General features: G+C 35.0%; 1 long non-coding RNA gene across 1 annotated transcript in view; it reads right to left on the bottom strand.

Annotated features, from left to right (window-relative positions):
- Nucleotides 1–5545, bottom strand: part of LOC116079563 — a 7958-nt gene extending 2413 nt beyond the window's left edge. The window contains exon 1 of the long non-coding RNA XR_004114041.1: nt 5509–5545. This is a non-coding gene — a long non-coding RNA (uncharacterized LOC116079563). The remainder of the gene's footprint in view (nt 1–5508) is intronic.
- Between the last annotated feature and the right edge of the window lie 1955 nt (nt 5546–7500).

Here is a 7500-nt window from a genome sequence, read left to right on the forward strand (position 1 = left end):
ATATATATATATATATATATACATACATACACACACACACACATACATACAGGCAGGTGTGAGTCATCAGAGTTAGAGAACTGAATCTTCTTCATGAAAACATGTCAGGAGAAGAGGAAGCCCTGAATGAAGTGTATGTGCTATTTTTAGCATGAAGAGCTATCCCCTATCAAGACTACTGAGATTATCTAAACATGCCTTCTTGACTCAGATATAAACCATAAATGTAGTCTCTTGTTTCTCTTCATATAATATTCTTTTGTCCTTGTTCAGTTGTATGCAATAATACTGCCTCTCTATTTAACTGTACTGTACTTGATAAACATACTAAACTTCTGGGTACTATGGTTTCTCCAACAGGGAACCCAGTCCAGTCCACACAATCCCAACCATCCCAGTTATTATGTCGTGTTAGTGTGAGTGTTGTGTGTGTGTGTGTGTGTGTGTGTGTGTGTGTGTGCGTGCCATTTCTTTATACCATCAATACCCCAGCCCAATGAAGTCCTTGAAGATAGAAAAAGACTTGACATGGGCAAATTATTGTAACCATTGCTCCACCTCTCTACCCTCTTTGACTATTTTAAACAACCAATTTATAGTCTTTGCTTAGTAATTGCACTGGTGCTTCCTCAGGAACATCTTTTAATCTTTACTGTATGTAAACTGTGCATCTTTATTACTTTCCATTTCATTTCTCTCACCCCTGAAAATGTACTACTTTTATTTTATAGCTTGGTAAGTCTACAAATAAAATGCTTTTTACTCTTGCCTAAAACATGCTTGAAAGTCAAGTGAGTCTTTGTCTTCTAGCTTGCTGAGTCTTCTGTTACATTTACTATGTTTTCTAAAGAATTTTCCTAAATTCTATCTAAAGAATCTATGTTCTATACCTTTAAGATTGTTCTGTATAGACTATCATGCTACATTGTGTTTAGTCATGTTTAGCTTGCGTTTTGAAAGAGCTTGTTTTAGGAATAACAAAAAAAAGGAAATGATGCGAGGAAGCAAAAACAATAGAAACAATATGTCTCAATTCTTGATAATTAATTTTCTGATGTGGCATCTCTTCAAAAATGCAAATCTGTTGCTAGCCCTTTTTTAACCTTTAGTTCTTTAAAATATTATTAATTTATTTCATGTGTATGTAAGAATCCCTGGATATGTGAACATGTATCATATGCATATACCATGTGAGTTACAGATGGTTTTGAGCATGACACAGATAATTGAATCTGAGTAGTCTGAAGGATTAACAAGTACTCTTAACTGCAGAGCCACCTCTCCAGTCCCAGCTATTACTTTTTTGCTGATGTTATACAGACATTAGTCAGAATCATAATTTTAGAGAAATTTTAAGATATCTAAGCATATATGTTATTTCTAAATTCCTCATCATACACAGATGTTTTTGAACCTTCTAGTTTCCCAGTAACACTCATAACTTTTCTCTGAAGGCTCTTAGTACTATATTGTTTGCATCAACTCTGTTTTGGCCTTAGGGAGAAACTTGGATTCCAACTACTTTGCAATGAAAACACAACACAACAAAACAGAGCAAAACAAAACTCTACTTTTCTCTTCTGAGTTATTTGCGAACAGCCTGGGTCTGACCTTTTTAAAAAAAGCTCTTGGTAGCTGTAAATAGGTTAAAATTAGGAAACACATTTATTTCTGGGAAACACTGGCTTGCCTTTTCTAAAACCAGAACTGTGATGAAAAATTAAAGGGCTATTTTTAAGTCTAATAATGAGGCAACACTGGGGTTTCTCTAGGACTTGTAAAATGCCACTAATGTTTTATTATAGTTTTAAAGTTAATATTTTTTTTCTTCCTCACTTGGTGTGTTTCTTTGCTTCTTTAAAACTGTTCAGCATCTAGGAAGACTGGCATCAACAATTTAACTATGTCTCTGGATACTTCTGTAGAGTACCAAACTATGATGACTACTTTCATTTTCACAGTTGCTCTCCAAACATGTCTATTATAAGCTAATGAGAGACATATTGATCTTGTAAGCCAATGTAGCTTGTTTTTCTAGTAGCCAAAAGCATGACATATAGCAGTTATAAAGTGTTTTACCTATACAAATTGGACAAAATATGAGATGGATGTACCCCTTCATTCAGCTCCAATATAGATAAACTATCAAGTGATTGGAAAAAGATGAGTAATCTCATGCTCCCAGGTTTGCTACAGACTCATTACCTCTTCCCCAGTTTACTTCCTAATGTGAGATGAAAGCTAAAACCATAAAGTTTAGGAACTTACAGATTTTTAAAACTAGGAGTAATCTGTACCAATGACTAAGGTGTGCTGCCTGACCAAAGAAAATAGTTCCAATTTATGCAGTTGCATACATGCAACTGTGCTAGATTAATTCATGGAATCTTAAGGGTGGAAGCATTTTAGGGATCTGGCATCATCACTGCTTTAAGTTACAGGCATGAAAAGAAAGTCCCCAAAAGAACTTTTGATGGCTCATTGGCTTCCCTCTGCAACTTAGCCAGTATTTTATTTTCTGTTTATTATAGTTTCAATTCTTCAGTACTTCCGAGGCATTGCTGGTTCTGAGTCATTCCCACATCTCCTGGACAAGCATCCTGAATATTCACTCTTTCAGAGAGCTCACCAGTTTGGCTCCCATTTTAAGATAGGACTACTAGAGTAATGTATCAATAATAAAGAACATTAATGCACTCCTTCCATTCAGGTTGATGCTATTTTCTTACAAATGGTAACACTCTATGTACTTTGAGATAAACTTTTCCTTTTACTCTGTCCTTTACATTATTGCTTCTTTGTGAAAGTAGAACCCATTTTTTTTTCTTGGCAATGACCTGTAAGGTTTATCAACTCTCTTCAGAAAGTTTGTATTCTTTTTTAAAGTTTGTTTTGTTTTTGAGACAGGGTTTCTTTGTGTAGCCCTGACTGTCCTGGAACTCACTCTGTAGACCAGGCTGGCCTCTAACTCAGAAATCTGTCTGCCTCTGCCTCCCAAATGCTGGGATTAAAGGCATGTGCCACCACTACCCGGTGAAAGTTTGTATTCTTAATGCTTCTCTTGTCTGAGCTGTGTGTTGTTCTATATATCAAAAGTGGCTCAGATAGAAAAATAAAACAACCTTTTCTCAGCTGTTCAAGTGCTCACTCAGCTTGAAAAATCTGAATGAAACATGACTTTGCTGGAACTCAGGTTTCTTTGACATTCTGCAAAGCACAATCCCTCCAGGCTTTCCCATTATCCTTCTGTCCTTGATTCCACCGTCTCTGATTATGATGCAGGTAAGTTGACACTAACTCTATTATAAGGTCCTGCATCTGGGCTGTTGTCTGGAAACTGCATGTGTTTAGGGAGGGCTCAATCTCCCAAGCTAATCTTTCTCAGTCACTTGCATCAGGTTTGATCTTTATGTTTGGTAAAGAGTATTGTTTGGTTAACTTGCTCTTAACCTTAATTATATGGATTTCTTGAAAATGAGAGAGAAACCTTATAAATATGTATGTATGTATGTACGTATGTATGTATGTGTGTATGTATGTTTCACTTAGTTGTTAGAAATGAAATGTCATAAAATTCAAAAGGAAATAAAAACCATAGAACAAAGGGCATGTGACAGAAGCACATAGGAAACAACCTTACTTGAGTATTTATTCCCAAGCATATTCCATACTCTTTTCCATCTTGATTGTATATCTTTCCTTTCAGTGTCTGTGGATTCTGAATATGTGAACTAAGGATAAATTTGGGTGGTCTAGAAGGCTTGTCAAGGGGCCTTCTCTAGATGTTCACAAGTTCCACGTAATTTTAGTTGAGCTTAAGACCATCCTCTGCTGTACAGATAATCTATGCTAATTTGCGATATACAAAAGGACTTTCTTTCATGACAAAGAACAAACACTTTCCCCATGCACTTAATAAACTGATCTCTCAAGATCACCAAGAAAGTAAATTTAGTTGTTCCTACAATAAAATAACATAATACATACATTCATCAGCTGGATTCAGCCAATCTACAATGTGTGTAAACTCCATTTGAAAGAGAGAAAGATGTAATTTTCACATATTTAAGTTGTGTGACAAGGTTGTGTTTATGAGGTACCATGTGATGCTTTAATGCATGTGAACATTATATAATGTTCATATATATATATATATGTATATATATAAACATATTCATTTATCTGTGGTGAAAATGTCTAAAGTTTTTTTTTAATTTCACTTTCAAAGTACATAGTTCATGATTGTCACTCATAGTTACCTTATTGTACAAAAGAACTCAAGAATTGCTTTTCTGTCTATCAGTGTCCACTGTTCTATCTTTTACATTCAACATGACTAGCAGAATGTATGACCTGTACAGTGTTTCTTCTAAATGGAATGTTAAGTAATATCTATAACTTTATGGATACTCAGATGTGTGACATGTTGGTTTAGTTGGTTCTCAATAAGTCATTACTAACCGTTAAAAGAGAATAAAAATGAAATGAGTGGACAGGCTTATGTAGGTGTTAAGCAAACTCTGGGCATGAAGAGAAATCTGAGACTCACAGCAGGTGTCAATGGAATGAAGTCTTTAGTTAGAATGGCCATGAGGTAGACTTGGTCCAAATTAAGTATAGTCGGGCTGGCTTATTTTTTTCTTATTTCTGGTGAGTATTAAACCACAATAAGAATTTGGAAATATATAATACCAAAATTTGATGATGCCTTAAGAATTCACTAGAAGTATATCCTATTTTAGGACAAAACTCTCCTGTCCTAAAGGCTGTCCAAGAGGTCGCTATACTTACAGCTTCTCACATTTTTAAAAACCTTTTTCTTTTACTGTTTAGACAGAGTCTTCCTTCACAGTGTGGGTGGCCTGGAGGTTTTTAGGCTGACCAGATTGGTTGGACTCACAATAACTGCCTGTTTCTAGCTAAGATTAAAAGCATATCTGGCATATTGTTATCTAATATGTCTAATTTACTTCTATGTTCAAATTAGTTTGAATATCATTTAAAAACTCTGGCTTAACTATCCAGACAAGATATGCCTGCTGGTGAAATGGAATGACTGTATTGGGAGTAATCAATTGTTTTGTAATTCAAGTGGTGCCCTGATATTATACACCTGGGCAAAAGCTTGTAGCTGGAGAAGTCATGGTCCTAAGAGGGCAAACACATTAGCACTGCTTACCTAAATTGACACATTACCAAACATCCTTGTAAATACTTATGTTTATACCCACAGGCTAATGTTGTTCTTTCCCTGGAGCCAGAGGATCCTTTATGCAGAATGCAGTGCTTAATGCAGAGACCCATTATTTGTTCAAAGTCTGAGAATTAGTTATTCATCCCTAAATGGGACATTTATATCACCCCATCTCAACCCAAGGTTCAGGGAAAATCATGGAGAAGGACAGAGGGGAGGAATGTCAGAATATAATATTGAGAGGTTGCCATGAAGTGCTGCCATGCACATACAACACTCAATTGTGGTTATATACACACAGTCACAGTGGATACCTGCATAAAATCTGACCCTTCGACCTTCAATCATCAGGAGAAGAGGTGTTGGCAAGGCTCTACCCATTTCTGAATAGCCCTTTATTGCTAATTGTTGTGTCACAATGTAGTCACTGGGGCACTATTTGTGAAAGAAATTCAGAGGGAAAGGGAAGATATGAGATGGCAATGGTGGTGAATATAATGATATATCAAACTATCGAAAATAAGAAAATAGAAATCAACCAACCCAACAGAAGTTCACAAAGAGTGTTTGGCTCTTGCTGTTGCTACAGTTTTTGGTTTCTTATCCATTGAATACTTTCTCCCGAAGTCTGTTCTACTGTGATCCTCTGGTGAGACAGTGTTTATTGCACTAGATATTCTACAATCATCTGGACTCTTCTGAGTGTAAACATGTAAGACAAAATACTACTCAGGGCATTGCCTGAGTACACAACTGAGTTTGAAAATAACTACTCCATCTACTGTCGTTACCTAGAACAAATTACTTGAACATTTCATCACCTAATTTTACCTTAATCTTTCTGTGAGCATTATTAAAATGATAAATAAAAGTTTATATTAAAAGTGCCAAATAAATTATTTCATAAAATCTTTTATAGCCTATTTCCTATATTATTTGATAAACATATTTGATTGGAATTTTCTTTCAGAAGTACAAATTTCTATTATTCAAATAAAACTCATTTTTATAACATCACATACAATGCTAATCATTAATAAACTAAAATGTTTTACTTGAGGACTTCATCTTTGTCTTATAAATACTGAAATGTTCACATTAGAATAATTAAGAAGAAATTAAATTTCATATTCAAAATCATCTAAATGGGCTCAATCAACAGATTCTTTTCTTGGGTCATCAAATCTCTAGTCTATATTCAAACAGTGAGAGGCAAGGCATGCACAGTTCAACATTATAGAGAAATGTGGAGGTCACATTTCTCTAGAAGTATCTACAAAGCCTTGCTCCTCTAGACATCTGGCCTGAGTTGAAAGATCTATATCCCTCTGACTTGCAATATAACTTTAGACACGTTAATCTTTCTCTAGTTTTTTTAATGACTTTTTTACTACTGGAAATAAATTCTGAATCCTTCAAATATTTACTCTCCTATTAACTGCTAAAGGCCTTTTGTGAAACGTTGATCACAGAGATTAGCCATTATGTAATAAATACCCCTTGACAAATGCTAGTTTCTACCAGGGACATAATGTACTATTAGGTATAAAACTTACATAAAAAGGCAAGTTGGACCATTGGAGTTTTAGAATACATGTCTTGAGTTAGGAGTGATTGATCTAACTGGATAATGGAAACAGGATCATTACTGATCAGAAAGGTGAGCCTAACTAATCCCAATTCCTAGTTGTCATAACTCATGATATCGCATGCCTGTCTGTGGGAGCTGCCTTCTCTTTGCCTAGTTTATCTCCAAGCTCTTCTTTCTTGAGCAACTGAATTGGTTTGAAACTTTGCTTTAGGCAGACATTTTGCAGCTTTTATTTACTCCTATTTTAGGGACACTTTTTCTTCATTTTAGAAATTAAGCACGCCGGGCAGTGGTGGCGCATGCCTTTAATCCCAGCACTTAGGAGGCAGAGGCAAGTGGATTTCTGAGTTAGAGGCCAGCCTGGTTACAGAGTGAGTTCCAGGACAGCCAGGGCTACACAGAGAAACCCTGTCTCGAAAAAAAAGAAATTAAGCACAAAATAAAGCGTATTTTTCATATATATATATATATATACATATATATACATATATATACATATATGTACATATATACAATATATACACTATATAGTATACACACTATATAGTATATATATATCTTTGTGTGTAATTTACATTGTGTAAATACATGTAGATAGATATACAGATATTATACCTATATTATATTATTAGATATATTTATGTGTTTGTAGAATAGTCACTATCTTAAATGCCATGTGCATATATGTGTGTGTTCAATAGCCTTCATCGAGTAT

The sequence above is a fragment of the Mastomys coucha genome, unplaced genomic scaffold (assembly GCF_008632895.1).
Source record: "Mastomys coucha isolate ucsf_1 unplaced genomic scaffold, UCSF_Mcou_1 pScaffold6, whole genome shotgun sequence".
NCBI classification, from domain to species: Eukaryota; Metazoa; Chordata; class Mammalia; order Rodentia; family Muridae; genus Mastomys; species Mastomys coucha.